Here is a 25,113-nt window from a genome sequence, read left to right as displayed (position 1 = left end):
TGTGTGAAGCAGAGTGTGTTGGAAATTTCCAAAACTCAGGAGCTAAACGACTTCTTTAGGAAAAGGAGGAAAATGTCCTCTGAGTGAATTTCGTGTTAGCTTGTCTAATTTCACTGTGCTCTATACTCAAAGTCTATAGGATTTTGCATGAAGAACTATTTGTGTTCATTTACATAAACATGTAAGAGTCCATTTGCTTAATAAATGAATACCTATTTGTGCCTATGAGAAATGCGAGCAATGCGTTAACTTAATTGATAACTCTGACCATTAAAATTGCTTATTAATTTATCTGCAGATCATATATGTATTGCAGGACCTGGTGTGTGGTAGGCTTAGTAAATACTTCCTGCCTCAATGTGGAATGAATGTGCATGATGTTACATGCAGATGAATTACGATGCTGGATGCTGGCTTTAGCTGGGTGGTCTGAAACAGCTCTGAGAGGGGCTTATGTCTGTGGGCTTTTCCAGTCATTATTGTCATGTCGCCCAGGCAGTTCTGGCACTCTGTTGCCCAGGCCAGAGTTCAATGGCGCGATCTCGGTTCACTGCAACCTCTGCCTCCTGGGTTCAAGAGATTCTTGTGCCTCAGCCTCCTGAGTAGCTGGGACTACAGGCGCCCGCCACCATGCCAGCTAATTTTTGTATTTTTAGTAGAGACAAGGTTTCACCATGTTGGCCAGGCTGGTCTCGAACTCCTCACCTCAGGTGATCCACCCGCCTTGGCCTCCCAAAGTGCTGGGATTACAGTCGTGAGCCACCGCTCCCTGCCTATCCTGTCATTTCCTAAAAGTAATTTGAGATTTTTAATTTTGATTTTTTTTTTTGAGCCAAGGTCTCACTATGTTGCCCAGGCTGGTGTTGAATTCCTGGGCTCAAGCGATCTGCCTGCCTTGGCCTCCCAAAATGCTGGGGTTACAGGCATGAGCCACCATGCCCGGCCCAGTCTGAAATATTTAAAAATGGTAAGTCTTTGGTTTTGAGTTTCTCTGATGTGTATTTGTCACTGAAGTGGTGTTGAGTCCATATTTACACCTTTTCAATTACTCACTTAAAAATATGTTTATGCTCCTCTGCCTGCCTCTTTTGAGCATGGTTTTATTTTATTTTGGAGGTTTTCTTACTTTATTTTGCCTAAATCCCTTTATGTAGTGTCAGTCTTAAATGTCACCCTTTGGCAAACCTTGATGAACAGCTTCTCAAACTTTTTTCCTTTACTTTTTTTTTTTTTTTTGAGAGAGGGTCTTGCTCTGTTGTCCAGGCTGTAGTCCAGTGGCATGATCACAGCTCATTGCAGTCTCAAACTCCCGGGCTCAAGCAATCCTCCTATCTTAGCCTCCCGAGTAGCTGGGACTACAGGTGCACACCAACAACCCTGGTTAATTTGTTTACTTTTTGGTAGAGATGGGGTCTCAATATGTTGCCCAGGTTGGTCTTGAATTGCTAGCCTCAAGCTATCCTCCTGCCTCAGCCTCCCAAAGTGCTGTGATTATGCGCATGAGCCACTGTGCCTAGTCCTCAAACTTTAACCTGCATCAGAATCCCCTAGGAGATTTGTTAAAACACAGATTGCTGGACCTACCCCCTGGTTTCTGCTTCAGTGGGTTTGAGGCAAAGCCCGAGAAATTTGCATTGCTAATAAGTACCCGGGTGAGACAGATGCTGCCACTCTGGGGACTGCACTTTGAGAACTGCTGACCTAAGGGATCAAGGCATTGAACAGCAACAGCTGCTGACGTCATAAAAGGAGAGATGACCAGGTGTTATGTGCCTCCTGATGAAAAAGCATACTACCTACCATCTAGGAAACATTCTTGCCAAAAAACAAAAACAAAAACAAACAAAGAAAAAAACTTGAATCTTACCAAATTACCAATTTGTAGGAAATATAGGCAGAGTAACATATGGGGATGCAATTGGCCAAGTCCAGAACATGAGAAACCAGGATTCTTCAAATAACAAATTACAAAAAAAGAAAGAAAGAAAGAGAGAGATGGAGGAGGAACCCATAGATTAAAAGAGATTTCAGGCCAGGTGAGGTGGCTCATGCTTGTAATCCCAGCACTTTGGGAGGCCAAGGTGGGCGGATCACTTGAGGACAAGAGTTTGAGACCAGCCTGGCAAATATGGTGAAACCCCATCTCTAATAAAAATACAAACATTAGCCAGGCATGGTGGTGTGTGCCTGTGATCCCAGCTACTCAGGAGGCTTAGACAGGAGAATCGCTTGAACCCGGGAGGCAGAGGTTGAGGTGAGCCGAGATCACGCCACTGCACTCCAGCCTGGGCGACAGATTGAGACTCTGTCTCAACAACAACAAAAGATTTCAAAGGCCTGTCAATCAACTGCAACATATGGATCATATTTTCTTTTAAAGCTGTAAAAAAGTGGTTTTTTTTTTTTTTTTTTTTTTTTTTTTTTTTTTTTTGAGACAGAGTCTCACTCTGTCGCCCAGGCTGGAGTGCAGTGGCACAATCTCAGCTCACTGCAACCTCTGCCTCCCAGGTTCAAGGGATTCTCCTGCCTCAGCCTCCTGAGTAGCTGGAACTACAGGTATGTGCCACCACACCCGGCTAATTTTTTGTATTTTTAGTAGACATGAGGTTTTACCGTGTTAGCCAGGATGGTCTCAATCTGACCTCGTGATCCGCCCACCTCTACCTCCCAAAGTGCTGGGTTTACAGGCGTGAGCCACTGTGCCGGGCAAAAATGTGTATTTTCATCAGAAAATTGGAAATTTGAATAGTAAGTGGTATCTTATGATATTAAGAAATTATTTTAAATTATTTAGGTGGCATTATGGTTATGTTGTGTGGTACATAGGATAATAGCTCCCCCAAAGATGTCCACATCCTAATCTCTGGAACCTGTAAATATGTGGCAGAAGGGACTTTGCAGATGTGTTTAAATTAAGGATCTTCTAGTGGGGAATTATCCTGGATTGTCTGGTTGTGCCCAATGTAATCACAGGATCCTTATGAAGGAAAGAAGAGAGTAGGGGATTCAAAGTCAGAGAAGGGAATGTGACAATGGAAGAAAAGGTCAGAGAGAGAAAGAAAGAGAGCTTTGGGGCCAGGTGCAGTGGCTCGTGGCTGTCATATTTGTGCTTTGGGAGCCTGAGGCAGGAGGATCGCTTGAAGCCAGAAGGTTGAGACCAGCCTGGGCAACATAGTGAGACTACATCTCTATTAAAAGTAAAACAAATTAGCTGGGCATGGTGGCATGCTTCTGTAGTCCCAGTGACATGGGAGGTTGAGGCAGGAGGACTTCTTGAGCCCAGGAGTTGGAGGCTGCGGTGAGCCATGATTGCACCACTGCACTAACGCCTGGGCAACACAGTGAGACCCTGTCTGTAAAAAAATTTTTTTAAAAAAGAGAGAGCTTTGAAGATGTTAGATGGCTGGCTTTGAAGGTGGACAAAGGACCACAAGCCAAAGAATGCAGGTGGTCTCTAGAAGTTAGAAAAGACAAGGAAGTGGATTTTCCCCTAGAGCCTCCAAAAGGAATGCAACTGGACTGACCCATTCTGGACTTCTGACCTCCAGAACTGTAAGATAAACTTCTGTGTTTTTTTTTTTTTTTTGAGATGGAGTCTCACTCTGTCGCCCGGGCTGGTGGCACAATCTCAGCTCACTGCAACCTCTGCCTCCTGTGTTCAAGCAATTCTCCTGCCTCAGCCTCCTGAGTAGCTGGGACTACAGGCATATACCACCACGCCCGGCTAATTTTTGTATTTTTTTTTTTTTTTTTTCCGAGATGGAGTCTTGCTCTGTCACCCAGGCTGGAGTGCAGTGGTGTGATCTCGTCTCACTGCAACCTCTGCCTCTTGGGTTCAAGTGATTCTCCAGCCTCAGCCTCCCGAGTAGCTGGGATTACAAGCACGTGCCAGCACACCCGGCTAATTTTTGTATTTTTAGTAGAGATGGGGTTTCACCATGTTGGCCAGGCTGATCTTGAACTCCTGACCTCAGGTGATCCGCCCTCAGGTGATCAGCCTGCCTCGGCCTCCCAAAGTGTTGGGATTACAGGCATAAGCCACTGCACTTGGCCTGTATTTTTTTTTTAGTAGAGACAGGGTTTCCTCATGTTGGCCAGGCTGGTCTCAAACTCTTGACCTCAAACAATCTGCCTGCCTTGGCCTCCCAAAGTGCTGAGGTTACAGAGTGAGTCACCACACCCAGCCAACTTCTGTTGTTTTAAGTCACTAAGTTTGTTATAGCAGCAATAGAAAGCTAATATGGTTATATTATAAAAAGGGTCATCAGCTGGGCATGGTGGCTCATTCCTGTAATCCCAGCAATTTGGGAGGCTGAGGCGGGTGGATCACTTGAGGTCAGGAATTTGAGACCAGCCTGGCCAACATGGTGAAACCCTCTCTCTCCTGAAAAAAAAAAAAAAAAAAATTAGCTGTGCATGGTGGTGGGCACCTGTTATCCCAGCTACTCGGGAGGCTGAGGCAGGAGACTCGGTTGAACCCGGGAGGTGGAGGTTACGGTGAGCCAAGATTGCACCACTGCACTCCAGCCTGGGCAACAAGAGCGAAACTGTCTCCAAAAAAAGAAAAAAAAAAAGCTATATTTTAGAGATGCATAATTAAATATTTACAAAATGCTAGAATTTGTTCTGAAATACTATGGCAGTGGGGAGAATGGAGAGAGGTGTGCAGGGGCAGAATTGACCATAATTATTGGGGCTGAGTGATGGGTGCATTCTTTGTGTATTTTAAAAATTGAACACAAATATATACACACGAAAAAGAATAGTTACATCTAAGTGTTATAAACCAAAATACTTCTGAAGACCTAGGTTGGTGAAATCCAAGCTGGTCTCACCTAGGGGTGGTAACACAGCCAAAGTGGGAGTATTATAAGGACTGAAGTGAGAGGGACCTTTCTTCAAGTTGGCACTGGAATGGGAGAAGACCTAAGGGGCCCAGCCCAGGAAAGACACAGGCTGGAAGGGAAATGAATGATGTGAGGCCCTAGGACAGTGGAAGAGTTAAATCAGCAAATACATACAAGGAACAGAAAGACAGTGAAATGAACCAGTCAAGGAGCAAAAATTGTGCCGTGTTTCACAGAGTCAAACGTTCTACTTGCCCTCTCTTAGGCTCTGGGTCACCTTGGTGTTCAAGAGTAGACAGATGCCCACTTCCATTCACCATTTTGCTTCTTTTTGCCCTCTTTTCTCTTTTGAACCCATGCTACCTGAATTATATCCTTCCTTTTGTCAGATACTGTTGCTTCCTATTTCCATGATTGCCTATTGTATTAGGCCATTCTCACATTGCTATACAGAAATACCTGACATTGGACAATTTATAAAGAAAAGAGGTTTAATTGGGTCATGGTTCTGCAGGATGTTCAGGAAACATGGCACTGGCATCGGCTTGGCTTCTGCTGAGGCTTCAGGAAGCTCCCAATCACGCTGGAAGGCAAAGGGGGAACTAGTATATCATATGGCAAGAGTGGGAGCAAGAAAGAGGGGGAGGCGCTACACACTTTTAAACGGCCAGATCTCGTGAACTCATTCACGAGATAGCACCAAGGGGTTGGTGCTAACATTCATGAGAAATCCACCTCCCACCAGGCCCCATCTCCAACACTAGGGATTACAGTATAACATGAGATTTAGAGGGGACAACATCTAAACTATATCACCTATATTCATTTGACTTTATGCCTTTCCAATCAATTTTTCTTGGTTGTTTGCTTTATTTTTTTGCTTGTTTTTGGCAAGGCAGAGGCAAACAAACAGAATAAAAATGCCCACATGGGTGGCATACATGTAATGCAAAGGGCCTCTAAATGTGTTTTTCTTCCCAACCACCATGTTGGTTTACAAATCTGTATTATTTTTATTTATTTTTATTTTTTTGAGACCGAGTCTCGCTCTTGTCGCCCAGGCTGGAGTGTAATGGCACGATCTTGGCTCACTGCAACCTCCGCCTCCCAGGTTCAAGCGATTCTCCCGCCTCAGCCTGCCGAGTAGCTGGGATTACAGGCGCCTGCCACCACCATGCCCAGCTAATTTTTATATTTTTAGTAGGCACGGGCTTTCACCATGTTGTCTAGGCTGGTCCCGAACTCCTGACCTCAGGTGTTCCACATGCCTCGGCCTCCCAAAGTGCTGGGGTTACAGGCATGAGCCACCACGCCTGGGTATTTTTAGTTTTTTGAGACAGAGTTTCGCTCTTGTTGCCCAGGCTGGAGTGCAATGGTGCGATCTTGGCTCGCTGCAACCTCTGCGTCCCAGGTTCAAGTGATCCTCCTGCCTCAGCCTCACGAGTAGCTGGGAATACAGGCACATACCACCACGCCCAACTAATTTTTGTATTTTTAGTAGAGACGGGGTTTCTCCATGTTGGCCAGACTGCTCTTGAACTCCTGACCTCAGGTGATCTGCCTGCTTCGGCCTCCCAAAGTGCTGGGATTACAGGTGTGAGCCACCACGCCCCGCCTCAAATCTGTATTTAGGCCGAGGACTCTAAGGGGAGGAAGGGTCCACAATTTACCTACACAATACCCTGCACAGGTGTAAGGTGAAAACTGCTGTTGGCTATGAATTAAAGCAAAGCTTTCATTATTAAGATGACTAAGGTTTAATATAATTGGGGGCCTTAATGAAAGATAATTCACCGTAAGAAGGAGGAGAAAATAATTGGAAGGCAAATTACAGTAGCCTTAATAAAAAAGAAGAGGGGGGTACAGGGAAGTTGTCTGCAACATTTCCTAAAATGAGGGTGATGCTTTACCAGCAGGGATGAACGTCAAGAACATAATGTTTAGTGAAAGAAGCCAGCCTCAATAGAGGACATATTATGCGAGTCTATTGATAAGATATCCAGGAACAGGCAAAACTAATCTATAGTGATAGAAATCAGAATGATGGTTACCCGAGCAGGAGGCACCATGAGAAGATTTTCTGGGGTACTGGAAATGATTGTTTGTTTATTTATTTATTCGAGACAGGGTCTCGCTCTGTCACCCAGGCTGGAGTGCAGTGGCGTGGTCATAGCTCATTGCAGTATCGCACTCTGGGCTCAAGGGATCCTTCCACCTCAGCCTCTCGAGTAGCTTGGGACTACAAATGTGCTAATTTAATTTTTTAAATTAGCTGGCCATGGTGGCGCGCACCTGTAGTCCCAAGTGTAGTGAGAGATATATTGCTCAGGCTGGTCTCGAATTCCTGGCCTCAAGCGATCCTTCTGCCTCAGCTTCCCAAAGTGTTGGAGTACAGGTGTGAGGCACCGTGCGCAGCCAATAATGTATATAACTTGGTGTTGGTGACAGCACATGGGTGTATGCATATGTAAAAAATTAAGCTGTAGATGTATGATTTGTGCACTTTACGGTGTGTAGGTTAAACGTCAACTGAAGAAAAAAAAAGGATGAGACCACACTTGGCCTTGTGGATTGCTAATCTAGCTGGCTTGCTGCCTACTGTGCTGCGCGTCACTCTCCCTGTGACCATGAAACTCGAACTGCCCTGACTGTTCCCAGCCTCTGCCCGCTCGAGCCACTGGCCCCCTGTCAATGCTCATCCCATCTCTGGTTGCTCTTGCAGACATCACGTTTCCACTAGGAGAGGTGGGCAGAGCCCTTGGAGTGGTAGCAGCAGCTAGAGGGGTGGTGGGATTTGCAACTGTTTCTACAAGTTTTCTGCTTAATAACCATCAATGGGGCCCCATTCCCCACAGAATGAAGTTCAGACACCTTAGCATAGCACTCCAAGTCCTGTCTAAATTGACCCCTTCTTCTTCTTATGATTATTTTTTGAGGCGGGGTCTTACTCTGTCACCGAGGCTGCAGTGCAGTGGCGCGATCTCGGCTCACTGCAACCTCTGCTTCTCAGGCTCAGGCGATTCTCCTGCCTCAGCCTCCCCAGTAGCTGAAACCACAGGTGTATACCACACGCCTGGCTAATTTTTCATGTTTTTGGTAGAGACGGGGTTTCACCATGTTGCCCAGGCTGGTCTCAAACTCATGAGCTCAAGCAATTCACTCGCCTCAGCCTCCCAAAGTGCTGGGGTTACAGGCGTGAGCCATTGCACCTGGCCACTGCAGTGACTGTTCATTACTTTGTGCACATGCCGTTCTCTACGCGCTTCTGTGTTTGTCAAACTCTGCATTCTTCCCCTCTCAACTCAAATGTCACTTCTTTTACCCTCTTAAAAAATAGGCACATGAGGGACTAACACTTGTGGAGTGTCTGTTATCAACCAGATAGCATTTAGGTGCTTTTCATACCTTATCTTCTTTAACCTTCACTCTAAGACACTTTCTCCAAATCAATTTTATCCACTCTTAGCTCATAGTATTATAGTGCCTTCCATAAAACAGGCTGTGAAATCTTTAAGTGCTATAGACACAGTGCCTCGGGTCTCTACATTCTCACTTTACAGAAATACTTGAGGCTCCCAGCCCCACAGTTGGTTGGCTTGAAATATGAAAAGAAAACTGTTTCAATAATGGTCCCAGCAGAAACAGAAGATGTAGTCATAGGTTATTTTGAATTTACTAGGTTATTTACAGAGGTGTGGGTAGGTTCAAGGGAACTAGCAAGAGATGCTGAAGGAGCCAGGGACTGGTGGAAGCTGGAAGGTGTACCTGCTTCTCCACCAACCCCTCACCTTCCTGAAGACCCAGTGAGAACCAAAGCTGTGAAAAGGGGACCCCTGCCAGGAGCTGTCATTGTACTGCCACTGCCACTGTCACTGCCAGAACTGAGGTCCTAGAAGGAAGGGGCATGGGGGAGGGGGAAGGACTCAAATGGAGAATAACCAGAACAAAAGGTGTAAAATGAAAAAAAAAATTTTTTTTTTTGAGACAGGGTCTCACTCTGTCACCCAGGCTGGAATTCAGTGGCATGATCTTGCTCACTGCAACCTCGACCTCCCCGGGCTCAAGCCATCCTCCCACCTCAGCCTCCTGAGTAGCTGGGACTATAGGCGTGCACCATCATGCCCAGCTAATTTTTGTGTTATGTATGTATGTATGTATTTATTTATTCTGTAGAGGTGAGGTTTTGCCATATTGCCCATGCTGGTCTCAAACTCCTGGGCTCAAGTGATCCACTTGCCTTGGTCTCCCAAAGTGCTAGGATTACAGGCATGAAAATAAAAATGATAAATGTTTTAGTGAAATGTCCAAAAGGCCAGTTGTTGCTGGTAAACTGCAAATTCATTCATCTAGTTATACAAAAAATATAATATAGGTACATCTAAAAAGGTTCGATATGGTGAAGGGTGTGGTAATAGATCCTAGCTCCTCTGAAGATCTTAAAACATATGTCTATCTATCTCTGTCTTCTCTTTGGATGGGATGTAAACTCCTGGAGTATTCAAACTGTCTTATTTATTCTGGTATTTCCACTTCTGGCAGAGTGACACGTAAGCATTTAATACATCACTGAATGAAGGACTGACTGAAGGTAATAATGGTCAAATGTAGTGTAGTGTTCACTGAGGTTATGCCAGTTTTCACAGCATATAAAACACTTGAGTTGGCCAAAGTCAGCTTAGGTGTCATGCACTTTGTTGGTAAAAGGCTAATGTAATTTTTTTTTTAATGTGGGGATTTGTTAAGCAAAGACCATGTAGTTTTCTGATAGATTTGACTAGTATTTTCCCATCTGTGAAGTAAATGTAGCAGATTTTATTATCCCCATTAAAAAAATTAAAACAATCTGAGGCATGGAAAGGTTCTAAAGAAATATAGTTAGTTGAGATAGACTAATGATAGACTTGAGATTCCAGACGAGAGACAGGGTCTCCCATCCACCTCCTTTTGCTAGAATACGATGCCTTCCTGTTAGACTAGTTTCTCTGTCTTCCTATTGCACTTCACTTCTTGATCTTTTTCCAGGGAAGCTACTATTTTGAAGTTAAAAAAAGAGGTTTATTGTAAGCAATACTGAAAACAATTTATATCTTACAGATATGTGCTCTTGATTTAATGGGGAAAAAAGGGCAAATTGTTAGAGAAAAGGATCTGAAGATGTTTGTAAAGTCACTAATTTAAACAATCAGTTATTTAATACCCATTCTACGGATTTTTACACTAAGGTGAAAATATGAATAGTGGATTTGCTAGTTACAACTTGGAGCTCTAGTCTCTGCCAGACTTAGGCTTCTGTGTTTTAGGGAGAAAGATGCCCATTGAGTGGGAAAACTAGAGGGAGTCCTCACTAATCCTAAAACGTTAACTTTATGTATGCAAATTATATTGTTTCTTTTTTTCTTTTTTTTTTTTTGAGATGGAGTTTCGTTCTTGTCGCCCAGGCTGGAGTACAGTGGCACGATCTTGGCTCACTGCAGCCTCCACCTCCCAGGTTCAAGCGATTCTCCTGCCTCAGACTCTAAAGTAGCTGGGATTGCAGGCACTCGCCATGCCACCCAGCTAATTTTTGTATTTTTAGTAGAGATGGGGTTTCGCCATGTTGGCCAGGCTGGTCTCAAACTCCTGACCTCAGGTGATCCACCTGCCTTGGCCTCCCAAAGTAGGGGGATAACAGGTGTGAGCCACTGCGCCTGGCCGATATTGTTTCAATATAAGCATGTGTACTGATGAAGATCTAGATTAAACTTGCTTATCTAGGGAAGAGTATCTTTTCACTCTAATATTGAACTCTAAAAAAGGTACAAAAGGAAGTAATAAAACACACTTGAAATACAGGAGTATTTTGCCCTGGACTTGGACTGGGTGGGGTGATGTGTCTTTTTGAAGGTTGTCACAGGTTTGGGGCCAAATCAGGAGAACTATAGGAGCAAATTCACAGGAGCAAATCTGAGGCTTGAAAAATATATCATGAAAACGTGAATTTCACCAGCTTTAGTTCTTACTCTTTCAGTTCACAGTCTCTTTATTTTCATGTTTTCTAGGCAAAGTTAATTGAACATAATAATAGTAGGTATTCATTTATCCACTCATCCATTCACTTATTCAACTAATATTTGCCAAATTCTTACTATGTGCAAGACACTTACATATAATGTAAGAGAAACAGTGATGTTCCAACCTGTGTTAACATTATGAAAAAGCTGTCTCAAATTTATTTTGGCAAAGGGAAAAGCAGGGTATAATAAAATAATTGTTATTGAAAACTTTATATACATAGTGGATAAAAGCATAATTGATGATAAGGGTGGAAGGAATTATTAGGACATATTTGAATATATTAATATATTCAGAAGCGAACTGCCACTTATTTGCTGTGTAGTAATTTATTTTCCTCATCTGTAAAATGGGAATGAGTATCTACCTCATAGGAAAGTTGTGAAAGAACATTGCAAATATTGGAAATTTATCTGTAAAGAGACTGGCGTGATTCTCAGCACATGCTCAACAAATGGTAGCTATTGTTATTATGGATAACTCGGATTTAATATAACAAAGAGTCACACTTCTATAAATCCTTTGGTGAGGATAGTAACTGAGAAGATGTTCTAGGATAGATAATTCAAATTTCATTTTTAGAGTAAGGGCTTCAGTAATTTCATGTTAAGATAAATATGAAAAATTAGGCATCAGTGAGTCAGGCAATTCTGCAATCATAGTAGTATTCCTACAATTTAATAGAGTCCATAGAAGTAAAAAAGGTATAAGTGATAAGCCAAAGTAAATCTTTCTTTTTTTTTGAGACGGAGTCCCATATAAATCTTTCATACATAGAATGTAGAGATGAATTTCAAATATTTGCATCGCATCGGGATTAGGACAGTGGCCACTAATTAAGAATTTAAGTCCTCCTCAGCCCTGCTGGTGCCCATAATAAGGGTTTGTTTAGATTAAACTTCTGTTTAATTTCTTTCCGTTAAAGATCTCCTTCTGGCTTTTTTTTTTTTTTTTTTTTGAGACGGAGTTTCGTTCTTGTTGCCCAGGCTGGAGGGTAATAAGCGCGATCTCGGCTCACGGCAACCTCCGCTTCCCGGGTTCAAGCGATTCTCCCGAGTAGCTGGGACTACAGGCGCGTGCCACCATGCCCGGCTAATATTTTGTACTTTTAGTAGAGACAGGGTTTCTCCATGTTGATCAGGCTGGTCTCCAACTCCCGACCTCAGGTGTCCACTCGCCTCGGCCTCCCGAAGTGCTGGGATTACAGGCGTGAGCCACCGTGTCCGGCCTCTTTCTGGCTTTTAAAAACATGTTTGGGCCGGGCACGGTGGCTCACGCCTGTAATTCCAGCACTTTGGGAGGCAAGAGGCAGGCGGATCATGAGGTCAGGAGATCGAGACCATCCTGGCTAACACGGTGAAACCCCGTCTCTACTAAAAATACAAAAAATTAGCCTGGCGTAGTGGCATGCGCCTGTAGTCCCAGCTACTCGGAAGGCTAAGGCAGGAGGATCACTTGAACCCGGGAGGCGGAGGTTGCAGTGAGCCGATATCTGCCACTGCTCTCCAGCCTGGGCGACAAAACGAGACTCGTCTCAAAAAACAAAACAAAACAAAAAACATGTTTGAACCTTCATCTTAGAACACTTCAACATTTTCTCCTATGTGATATATATTATAGAATTGATAGGACCAAATCTCACTCTAATATTTGCATATCATCAACCTAGCCTTTTTATTTTCGCCTTAAAGTTTACTTGAATTTGGCATTAACATTTAGTTTTTCATTTTTAAAGGATTAAAATAATAGAGCCATTTGATTCTGTGCCACTTGCCAATGTTTAGATACAATAAACACTTTGACTTTTCCTTAATACTGCAGAAGCTGCAACTGGAAAATTCTACCCTGCGTTGTAGACAATGGACATATTTCACAGGAGTTTTTTGTTTTTAGTTTTAAGCTCTGATTTCCAAATTATGATTTAAAAAGTATTTCATGCCCTCTGCACTAAGTTAGGTGATCACAGATGCAAAACCTACACCCAGCTTTGGAAAGAGTTCTAGAGAGAAGCCCTACCAATGGTTTGTTTTTGGCTAACATAGCACGTTGTATTAGTTTTCAAACAAAAGTTTGAAATCAGCTTATACCTAACCTCAGAACGAGGGACAGATGTTTTTCTCCGGCATTCTGTTTGCTGTAATTTGTGCTGAGAGATTCGCTGGTCGTTTTGAAGCGATTTTTACGCCCCCTCCTTGGTGCGACCTCCACTTGCGCTATGGGCCCTGCCTGGTGGGAAAGGCAGCGGGCAGAAGGGACCCCAAAACGCACTCTCGGGGATGCTCCTGAGTCAGTGAGCAAGTGATTTCCCTCTGCGGGTTCATCTAGTTCCCGTTAGCTCAACCCTGGGTTTAGAGGAAGAACGAAATCCAGAGAGTGAAGCTGGGAGGGGAATGCGTGGCAAAAACTCATGGAAAAAAAAAAAAAAACAAAAAAAACCCAACCCAGTTTCAAGGACTATGCTGCAACCCGCCAAGCGGTGGCTTTGCTTAAGCTGCTGTAACCAGCTGCTTCTCCCTGCTCCTCGAACTTGCTTGAGTTCCGAGGGAAGCGCCTGCTTTTCGGGTGCGTGGCCAGGGTGGGTGGTGGCCAGGATTCGAAGGCGACAGCGAAGGGGAGCGAGTTCCTGGGATGGAACTTGACGCGGAACCCGGGGTCCCATCGAGGGGCTCCCCACGGCCTCGGGTGCTTGGGCTGCGATTGGTTTTTCATTTGGCATAGGCGTGGGGGGTAGGAGGCAAAGTGGCAAGGGCTTTCCCGGGCTCACAGTGTCTCACGGTCCGCCACTGCCTGCGGTGGCGCTTGGCTTGACCCCGACTCGGGCCCAGCACGAGGCGGCGGTCAAAGGGCGTGCTCGCAGCAACCGCAGGGCACGCGGGTCGGCCGCGCGGGGGGCGGGGCGGCGGTGGCGGTTGCGGGGCATGCGCGGCTCCGCGCGCGGCTTCTCAAACATGGCGGCGGCGGTGTGAAGCTCGGTGCCGGCTCGCGCGATCGGTGGGACAGAATTTCGTTGTTTTCACCGACGAGACTGGAGGTACGTGGTGATTCCGGGCCCCGTAAGGAATGGAGAAGCGGAGCTGTCTCCCGGACCCTGACCGTTGTCCGTGGGCGGGCGGGGAGAAGCCATCTGCGCGCGTCCCGTGCGAGGAACGCCCCCTTACGATCCCGCCGATGTCCCATCGCAGCTCGGCCTCGTGCTTCGGTCTCCCGCCCCAGGCGCCCTCCGCGGACGCCCGTAAGCCGCTCTCGCGCTTCCCCTCACGCTGCCCCGGGGCCCCTTCGCCGCTGCGGGGTTTGGGCGCCCAGCCGATAGCTTCCATCCGTCCCCTTGCCTGCAGCGCGGACAGCGCCCTCCGGCGCATCCTCCCTGTTAGGTAGCGCTGGGCTGGGGCCCGGGAGGCGTCACGGTGGGCGGCGGGGCCGAGGAGGGAGGTTGACTTTGCCTGGTCTGGGCTAGGATAACTTTTGGAGCTTGGGAGGGAAACGTCTGCCCGGAAGGATGCGCCTGTGGCGGCGGCGTGCGGGCGCGTATTCTGGTGCCAGGTGCGCGCCGCCGGGCTCCTGGCGGGGGCTGGGGGCGCCAGTGGCTCACCCTAGCGGTGCAGCGGGACCGGAGGGCGCGTCCCGTCCGGGGCTGGCGGGGAGGCGAGGGGGGGCTCTAAGCCTCCTGAGGGGACGAGAGACGGCCGCGATGGCCGTGCCTCGCGGCCTGACCGAAAAAAAGTTGCTGCCTTCACTTAGAAACAGTCCCGAAATAGTTTCTTACCTTTCTCCCTTTTCCCACTGGATCGTGCTTGTGCCCCATCCAGGTGTGAAGAGCCGGAGGGAGAACGGGTCTAGGTGAATTTGCTCGATTTTGCGCCTCGAGGTTGTACATAGATAGCGTCCTGGGCCGACCTGTAATTCGGCTCCCCCACCCCCCAAATGTTTGAGCAGCACAAATATTTACTTACAGGCTCCCATTTGAGACTATTGATTTTTTAAAAAGAGGTTGTTAAACATTTGTCAAGCATCAGAAAGTGTGATTGCAATTTGAAATTTGCTTCTTGTTTGTAAATTAGGAGATTAACGTTTATGACTTATTTTAGGGCATCTCTGGAAAGTTAATGGATCGGTTAGTGGGGGTAAACTGAGGCAGGGAAAGTAAATAACTTGCTTATGATCATATGATTTACAGAACTATTGGAGATAGGTGTTTTTTTTCCCTGAAACAACTTCAGATGCTGCTACATTTTAATGCCCCCAGAGCTATTCATATTTCTGTTTTGAGGGATACAACATTTATGGAGTACAACTGCCTATGATGAGCAATTGTTTTATAACAATGGTTCATAAACGCATATTTAATTCTTTTCAGTAATAGTGTAGGGAAATGTTTTTCAATAATGACGATTTTGCCTTTTTTCTTACTCATTAAATAAAGTATTTCCAATGACGAATGTGCTTTCAGGCTGTGTGTGTGTGTGTGTGTGTATGTGTTTTCTATTTAATGGGAGGAATGTGAAAATAAGCTTTTGGAAATGAATCCAGTGGGATTTTGAGAAAAGATTGAGTTTATGAATATTCACCTGATGCCTTGTATTTAGCTTTATCTGTAACCTTTAAAACAGTCTGATAGAATGTAAAGAAAAAACACCATTTAAACTGGCTTTGAAAGTTTTGAATAAACTTTATATTTATATCATGCAGCCATATGAGCTTCTTAAGGATGTATACTTGTTTACCCCAGAGAACCTGATTTGCTTTGGAATTGGTAGTTGGAAAAAAAGATTAATATAACTCTACTGCATTGTATGTGCCGACGCTTTGAAGTTGAGTGTCATAACATGTACAAAAAACAATGGAGTCAGTCTAAAAAAAGATGTATCAGTTTTTCTTATGAGGTGGTTGATCAGTCCATTTGATTTATGATTCCATCAACACATCTTTTTTTTTTTGAGACAGAGTCTGGCTCTGTCGCCCAGGCTGGAGTGCAGTGGCGCGATCTCGGCTCACTGCAAACTCCGCCTTCCGGGTTCACGCCATTCTCCTGCCTGAGCCTCTGGAGTAGCTGGGACTACAGGCGCCCGCCACTGCACCCAGCTAAGTTTTTGTATTTTTAGTAGAGACTGGGTTTCACTGTGGTCTCGGTCTCCTGACCTCGTGATCCGCCCACCTTGGCCTCCCAAAGTGCTGGGATTACAGGCGTGAGCCACCGCGCCCAGCCCATCAACACATCTTTATTAAGCACCTGTGCTGTCTTTACGATGGAGTTCAGTTTATTCAGAGCCCACTATGTGTCTATGTGTGCTAATTTCTGGGTGTCTAAGGCTTTCCACCCATAGTTTATTCCTGAAAATTTCGGGGGGTTATAGCTAAAAAAACAATTCGAATGTAGAACAAGTATTCCTTTCATTCAAAGGGCGAACTCGAGAAGTCAGTATTTTTGTCGTAATTCTCCAAACAAAATTCTGAGTGTAACTGCAAATTATTTCTGACTTAGGTGATATTAACTTTGTGATTTTTTGGTTAGGATTATATAAAGCTATATATTTTGATGAGATTATTTTCTGGTTCAAATAGATAACATACTGGTTAAGCTTGAGGGGAAAAATGAGTTGCTGGTATAAATAGAAATCAATATGTGCTCTGGAGATTGGGTAATTTTTAATACTAAGCAACCTCACTTCTATTACTAAGTAGTTTAAGCTGTAATTAAGTTTTAACTGGTATTTTAAGGCATTTTGTTTTTTCAAAATATTGCAGAAATCTCTGAGCTCAGAAATAACAAATAAGGGTTATGATCTTCAGCTCTAAGCCAGATGTGACTCTTATTTTCTTTTGGGCTTGTTCCTTTTTAGCTGCCTGCCTGTTCCTCCCAGATGCTTCCTATCACCCCTCTTCCTGCCCCTGTTCCCTTCGCTGTTGGTGTCTGTTTCCGCATCAGTGAAATGGTCAGGGTAATCCTTCGCTGCCTCACTGAGAAATAATTAATGATGATAAAGTGCCTTGAAAAGGCTGAGTAAATACCAAGTCTTTTGAATTAACATGATGTAGCCACTTGTTCCATTTAAGGAAGAGCCAAATTCCAATTTTAGTTTGAGATCTTGGGGGTGGGAGAGAAAAGTTTCACTTGAATATTTTACTGCCTTTCTTTTTGGGTTAATAGCAATGACTTTTGTAACTCTAGTAACTGGAACACGGGTGGATACAGCAGTATCCTCTGCTGTTTGCCTTATTAGTCACCTCTAGTATTTTTTTTTGGCCTGGTTATCCTGTCTGCCATTTTTCTCCTGCTATTCTCTTTCCACTTGTAAATGGAAATCTGAGGTAGTGGTGGTCTCTGTTAGCTCCCCTCTCGGGGTGGGGAGGGTAGGTCTCACTGTCTCCTCATAGTCATATTCCTGATTTTTAGGATATACAGGAACAAAGTGGGCTCTGCCAGCTGTCAACCTTAGAGCTATGAGCTGTGGTGCAAATATTAGTCTGGTGTTGCCAGAAGGTGTTTTCTAGTTTGCAGTGGGCAAATCAAGCATCCCTAGTAATTTTAGAACTCTCAGTAATTAATGTCTGAGAATTACTACATAATACCTTAGAATTTGAACTGATTGTTGATTCCAGGAACTAAAAACCTGGACATTTTGAAAATAGCAAATGTTGGTGATTTTTTTTTTTTTTTTTTTGAGACGTGCTCACGCTCTGTTGCCCAGGCTGTGTAGTGCAGGGGCGTGATCTCAGCCCACTGCAGCCTCTGCCTCCTGCGTTCAAGCAGTTTTCCCACCTCAGCCTCCCGAGTAGCTGGGATTACAGGGGTGCGCCACCGTGCCCAGCTAATTTTTGCATTTTTAGTAGAGACAGGGTTTCACCTAGTTGGCCAGGCTGGTCTCAAACTCCTGACCTCAGGTGATTCTCCCACAGTGCTGGGATTACAGGTGTGAGCCACCATGTCCGGCTCCATGTTGGTAATTTTGAAAGAAGAGTTTATACCCATCCCTGGCTTTGGAGCTTAACATTCATGATCTCTTTGTCTTGGGGAAATAGATAAAAGAAACCACTGGCGTTTATCTTAGATTAAAATGGCATAATTTATACCATTATATGAATACTGGTATAATTTAGTGGTAAGTACATTTTTTAGACTCTTAATCTTAAGTACATTAGGCTTTGGTTACCATTTATAAAAAGAGTTTGTGGTGGTTCTTTTTTGATACAGAGTCTTGCTCTGTTACCCAGGCTGGAGTGCAGGTACAATCTTGGCTCATTGCAACTTCTGCCTCCTGGCTTCAAGCGATTCTCCTGCCTCAGCCTCCTGAGTTGCTGGGACTATAGACATGTACTACCACGCCAAGCTGAATTTTTTTTTTTCCCCGAGATGGAGTCTCATTTTGTCACCCAGGCTGGAGTACAGTGGCACAATCTCAGCTCACTGCAACCTCTGCCTCCCACGTTCAAGTGATTCTCTTGCCTAAGCCTCCCAAGTAGCTGGACTACAGGTGTGCACCACCGAGCCTGGCTAATTTTTGTATTTTTAGTAGAGATGGGGTTTTGCCATGTTGGCCAGGCTGGTCTCAAACTCCTGACCTGAGGTGATCCACCCACTTCTGCTGCCTCCCCAAGTGCTGGGATTACAGGCAGGAGCCACCAAATCTGGCCTTTTTTTTTTTTTTTTTTGAGAGTCTTGCTCTGTTGCCCAGGCTGGAGTGCGGTGGTGTGATCTCAGCTTACTGCAACCTCTGCTTCCTGGGTTCAAGCAATTCTTGTGCCTCAGCCTCCTGAGTAGCTGGGATTACAGGTGTGTATCACCATGCCCGCTAATTTTTGTATTTTTCATAATTTTTATTTTTAGTAGAGATGGGATTTCACCATGTTGGCCAGGCTGGTCTCGAATTCCTGGGCTCAAGTGATCCTCCTGCCTTGGCTTCCTGAAGTTCTGGGATTACAGGTGTGAGCCACCTCGCCCTGCCAACGGTGGTTCTTAAAAATAATTTGAAAAAATTTTAGAAACTGTCAAGATTTGAAATGTGTATGTGTTCTTTGGTTTTCATGACAAAGGCAATTTTGTTTATTTTGTCATTATGTTGTCTATACCTTGGCAATCTTAGAAATAATACTGGTAGTTATTTATTTATTTATTTATTTATTTATGAGACGGAGTCTTTCTCTGTTGCCCAGGCTAGAGTGCAGTGGCACAATCCTGGCTCACTGCAACCTCCGCCTCTGAGGTTCAAGTGATTCTTCTGCCTCAACGTCCTGAGTAGCTGGGATTATAGGCGTGTTCAACCATGCCCAACTAATTTTTAAAAAAATAATTTTAGTAGGGACGGGGTTTCACCATGTTGTCCAGGCTGGTCTCGAACTTCTAACCTCAAGTGATCCACCTGCCTCGGCCTCCCAAAGTGCTGGGGTTACAGGCGTGAGCCACCGCGCCCGACCAGGAGAGGTTTTAACATAAGCAATGGAGATATCTTATTGTGTGAAAAATGAAATATTTGAGGATCCTGTAGCAGTGAATATGATGGTGCTGTTCATCTTAATATCATGATCATTTGACCTAGACTACATGAATTCCTTATTTGAAGAGTTAAAACCTTTAGAATAAGCTTGACTCTGTGTGAGTAAAGACCTGGGAAATATTTGAAGATAGCACTTGATTACCTACTATTTGTGACCTGTGTTTATAGCTACAGCTCTGCCCCCTCCTAAGTTTATAGGAGCAAATTGTTGTTAAGAGGGGAAAGAGAGTGCCCACTTTCGGTGGTAATGTACCGTTGTAAACTTCAGAACTTCAGAAGTTTACCGTTGTAAACTTCAGAATATTACAATTCTTGGGCATACCTTGAAGATTCTTTCATTTCTCAGAGAAGAGTTTGTGGGGCTCTCTTTGGTTGTGTTTAGAATACACATTTGATTTTTCTCAACCTCTGTTTCTCATAAAGATTAACTGGTGTGAATTATAGACAAACAGCTCCATTTGGTATGTACCTTATAGTCTTGACATAGTTTTTTAAGTGTATTGACAATGTGCTTGTTTTTTTTTTTTTTTTAAACATTTGGCCACTTTTCCTACCTTTCATCAGTTTTAGCTGATTTAAGATTTGATTATATATTTATTTTTAAATACTGAATCAAATGTGTTTCTTCTTTTCAGTTCTCTTCGTCTTTGAATACAGTTGGAAACGTGCCCTTTGCTATGAACTGTTGCTTTTTTTTCTTTTGAAATATTTAAAAAAATGTTATTTGCAGTGTTTTTCTCCATAATTTTATTTGAAAAGCAGTATAGTCAGTATTAATTTTTAACTAACTTGATAGAGTTTCATAAATCTGTTCAAATGAAACATCTTTGGTCATTAAAAGAATTAAGATATAGTAGACAATAAATAGTATATTTAGATATTGTTTGGTTTTAGATTACTTTAGAGACTCTGATTTGAGATTTTTTTGTGTGTTGAAACTTGAGAAGTTGTAGATATATTTGAATGGGTAATTTGCTGACACCTGCCTATGTTTGAGGTATTTTCAAGGATGTTTAGTTTTCTGGTCTTTTCAGATTGTGGTTTATTGCATGCTTTTCTGCAGTCTGTTGTCTAGTGGGGATTGTTGTTGTCATCATTTCCATGATTTCTTGTAGGGCCGGTGTTAGAAACCATAAATCTAGACTGCAGTGATAATAGGAACAGCCTGTAACCAGATCCAGTTCTTTTGTCAAAATGTCGCACCATGAGCTGCCTGTAGTAAATTGACATGCCCTGCCATTAACTCAAGTCCTTCACAAATGTCAGTGGGTAGCAGGTCTTTGGGCAGTTAGCTTGTAGCTGTGCTTTAAAACCTTAGGAATTTACAACTATAAACTGGGATTTTGGCAACCCTTGACTTATCTTTAGTTTATCTGTTTTCTGACATAACATACTTCTTCACTAAATACATAGCTTTCACAGAAATCATTTTAAAATTGCAAGTGATTAACTTACAGGTTATGATTTTTTTGGATAACTTAAATTAGAAATTTTTGAAAATAGTTAAGTCTTCTTAGGTTTGTTTTGACACAGAAAAAGATTAATTACTAATTTGTTTGGGGTGGACTTTACTAAAGCATAATTTAAAATTGCTCCTTTAGAAACCTTAATTTCCTCTAGAAGGCTTGATTTGATAAGTTGTTGCTACCAAAAATGTTCTTCGATTTTATTTTTTTTTACAGATTTCAGAAATATGGAGATGAAAATGTTCCTTTTTTTTTCTTTTTTTTTGAGACAGAGTCTTGCTCTGTCGCCCAGGCTGGAGTGCAGTGGCATGATCTTGGTTCACTGCAGCCTCTGCCTCCCAGGTTCAAGCAATTTTCATGCTTCAGCCTCCCGGGTAGCTGAGATTATAGGCATGTACCACCACAGACGGAGTTTTGCCATGTTGGCCAGGCTGGTCTCAACCTTCAGACCTCAAGTGATCCGCCCACCTCGTCCTCCCAGAGTGCTGGCATTACAGGCATGAGCCACTGCGCCTGGCCCAAAAATGTTCGTTCGTTCGTTCGTTCGTTCGTTCTTTCTGTCTGTCTGTCTCTCTCTCTCTCTCTCTCTCTCTCTCTTTCTTTCTTTCTTTCTTTCTTTCTTTCTTTCTTTCTTTCTTTCTTTCTTTCTTTCTTTCTTTCTTTCTTTCTTTCTTTCTTTCTTTTTCTGTCTTTCTGTCTGCCTTTCTGTCTTTCTGTCTTTCTTTCTGTCTCTCTCCCTCTCCCTCTCCCTCTCTCTCTCTCCCTCCCTCCCTCTCTCCCTCTCTCTCCCTCTCTCCCTCCTTCCCTCCCTCCCTCTCTCTCTGTGTCTGTCTGTCTGTCTCTCTCTCTCTCCCCTTTCTTTCTGATGGAGTTTTGCTCTTGTCACTCAGGCTGGGGTGCAGTGGCACAATTTTGGCTCACTGCAGCCTCCGCCTCCTGGATTCAAACGATTCTCCTGCCTCAGCCTGCCAAGTAGCTGGGACTACAGGTGCCCGCCACCACACCTAGCTGATTTTTGTATTTTTGATAGAGATGGGGTTTCACCATGTTGACCAGTCTGGTCTCGAACTCCTGACCTCAAGTGAGTCACCTGAACTCAGCCTCCCAAAGTGCTGGGATGACAGGCGTGAGCCACCGCATCTGGCTTGTTCTTTCTTAATATTGATTAGTCTTAATTCAGAGATAGAATTTTAGTTTTAAATGTAATTACAATATTAGAGTTTAGTGTTTTTCTGATTACTTTTATAACTGTTAGAAAATGTGACATTTGATTGTTTACTTGAGTGAATTGAGTAGATACTTGTGGAATCTTAAATTGATGACTCATGTTCAATTAAACAAAATTGTATATGACTATACAATGGAATATACACTTTTTCTATCCTGTGTTAGGATAATCACCATTACCAGAAACAAAATCTTAGTTGAAAGAGAGAGCTTCTCTTGGTCAAAGAAAAATACACAACTACAATGTATTTTAATTAAATCAGTATTTTTTTTTTTGCATTTAGGCGTAAATGTGAAGTACTTCTTGAAACAAAATAATAAACTATTTTCAAGTTAAAAACATAAAGATGTTGTTTTATGCAGTTAACTCAGACCTTCCTCTTCACAATAAAGGAGGGCATTTTTGTTTGTTCAAGTCTAAAAGTAGTATCTTTATAACAAGATAGATTTAGAAAGGAAAAGAACCCTTTCTGTCTGTGCTATTTAATTAATCTCTGGTAAATTGTGTACGTATAATAACTTCCATCACTTATTCCAACATTTTCTTTAAAACACCAGCAAACATATTTGTGAATCTCTCTTATCCTTGAAACTTCTTATACTGTTGATAAACTCAAGGGGATATGATGAGACATTTTTTTCAATAGATTATTTTGTGAATAGGGACTGTGTCTTTTTTTGGTGAATATTGGTTTAAAGCACATGTTTTAGTTATACCTGTTATGTAGTTGGCATTTATAAACTGAATTCTATAATAGTAACTTATTTATATGGAACCTGTCTTTTTGAGACCACAAACATCCTAGAAAGAGATAAAATTCAGAATAAAAAAAAAAGACCAATCAACTTCTGGGAAAGAGAGATATTGGAGGTGGGGGATTGTCTCAGATCTCACAGAATTTTCTCCTTGGCCCATTGAGACTTGTGTCTAAATTAAGACAGCTGATTTGATATTGCAGGAAGGAACAGAGAACACCAATAACAGCCAAAAGAAAAATCTCAGTTGAGCGCCGTGGCTCATGCCTGTAATCCCAGCACTTTGGGAGGCCGAGGCAGGAGGATCGTTTGAGCTCAGGAGTTTGATACCAGTATGGGCAACTTAGTGAGCCATCGTCTCTACTAAAATTAAAAAAAAAAAAATTAGCTGCCGAGCTTGTTGGCACATGCCTGTAGTCCCAGCTACTTTGTGTGTGTGTGCGGGGGGTGGGGGGGGGGGCAAGGAGGGATGCGGGGGGTGTGCTGAGGCAGGACAGTCACTTAAGCCCGGAAGGTCAGGCTGCAGTGAGCCCTGATTATGCCACTGCACTCCAGCCTGGGCAACAGAGTGAGACCCTGTCTCAAAATAAAAAAAAAAAAGAAAAATTTTGTCAAAAATTTGTTTTAGGCCATGCATGGTGGCTCACACCTCTAATTCCAGCACTTTGAGAGGCTGAGGCAAGAGGATTCATTGAGCCCAGGAGTTTGAGACCAGCCTGGGCAACATGGGAAAAACCTGTCACTACAAAAAATACAAAAATTAGCCAGGTATGGTGGTGTGTGCCTGTAGTCCCAGCTACTAGGGAGGCTGAGGTGGGAGGATCACCTGAGCCCGGGGAGGTTGAGATTGCAGTGAGCTATGATCACTCCACTGCACTTCATCCTGGGCGACAGAGCGAGACTCCATCTCAAAAAAAAAAAAACCAAAAAAAACCCCTGCAATATTCTGGTTCTATATAGTTTAGATACAAGCAGCCTATAGCACAGCAGAGTTTACTCATTCAGCAAACATTTTGGGGACCCTAGTATGTGATAGACACTGTGCTCATTATTCTGAAGGATATAAAGAAGAACAAGATGTGATACTGCACCCAGTAGCTTATTGTCTATCAGAGGAGAAAAGGCACTTACACAGTTAAACACAACAAAGGCAATTTTAGCACAATGGTTAAGTATTCATGAACCTAGATTCAAATCTAGCTGGGTGATCTTGGGCAGGTGTTTGAGCCTCAGTATCCTTAACTTTCAAATGAACATTAATGGACATTAATAACAGTATCTACTCTGTAGGCTTGTAATAAGCTTTAAATAAGAAAAAATATATATAAAAGCCTTAGGGTAGGGTACCAGGCATTCATTAATAGCAAGAGCTCAGTAAGTAACAGATCTAAGTATTATTATCACCACTGCCAACACCATTATCATTGGATCTCTGGGAACATAACTTCTGTTTTCTCCTGCCCTCATGGATCCATTTTTTCTAGGGTATCTGGCATATTACAATATCTCCTTATATGAGTGTGTTTTCACACTACTGATAAAGACATACCTGTAACTGGGCAGTTTATAAGAAAAAAGAGGTTTAATGGACTTACAGTTCCACCTGGCTGGGGAGGCCTCACAATCATGGTGAAAGGCATGTCTTACAGGGCAGCAGACGAGAGACTGAGAGCCAGGTGAAAGGCATTTCTCTTTATAAAACCATCAGATCTCCTGAGACTTATTCACTACCATGAGAACAGTGTGGGAGAAACCACCTTCATGATTCATTTATCTCCCACCGGTTCGCTCCCACAACATGAGGGAATTATGGGAGCTACAATTCAATATGAGATTTGGGTAGGGACACCAAACCATATCACTCCTTATTTCTCCCTTTCAAAGCATGTATAGTGTATTGGAGCCTTGTCTTTTGGCATTTGACAAACTTAGGTTTGAATCATTTTTCTTTCACTACCAGCTTCCTGACCTTGAGGAATCAAAATTACTTGGTAACTGCTAAGACACAAGAGGAGAGGAGTCAGAGATGACTTCTGATTCAGAAAGATTGAGGGTTTGTAATGCTTTTAAAAAGAGGAGCTCATTTTGATGGCAAGAATTTGGTTATTTATGTATTTATTGTTTTATTATTATTATTTTTAGAGACAGGGTCTCACCATGTTGCCCGGGCTGGTCTTGAACTTCTGGGCTCAAGCGATCCTCCTGCCTTGGCCTCCCAAAGTGCTGGGATTACAGGCGTGAGCCACTGCACTTGGTCTTTTAAAAAGTTTTTTATTT

General features: G+C 43.4%; 1 protein-coding gene across 3 annotated transcripts in view; it reads left to right on the top strand.

Annotated features, from left to right (window-relative positions):
- Positions 1-13,833: 13,833 nt before the first annotated feature.
- The window catches only part of SCML2 (Scm polycomb group protein like 2), a 117,444-nt gene continuing 106,164 nt past the window's right edge, over positions 13,834-25,113 (top strand). For 2 of the 3 annotated variants that reach the window (XM_077987449.1, XM_015126944.3), the window contains exon 1: positions 13,834-13,929. The gene's annotated coding sequence lies outside the window, so the exon portion shown is untranslated. 3 annotated transcript variants of the gene reach the window in all.

This window comes from Macaca mulatta, chromosome X, assembly GCF_049350105.2.
Source record: "Macaca mulatta isolate MMU2019108-1 chromosome X, T2T-MMU8v2.0, whole genome shotgun sequence".
Taxonomy (NCBI): Eukaryota; Metazoa; Chordata; class Mammalia; order Primates; family Cercopithecidae; genus Macaca; species Macaca mulatta.
The sequence above is the reverse complement of the archived record's forward strand: the minus strand, read 5'-3'. Positions and strand labels throughout refer to the sequence as shown.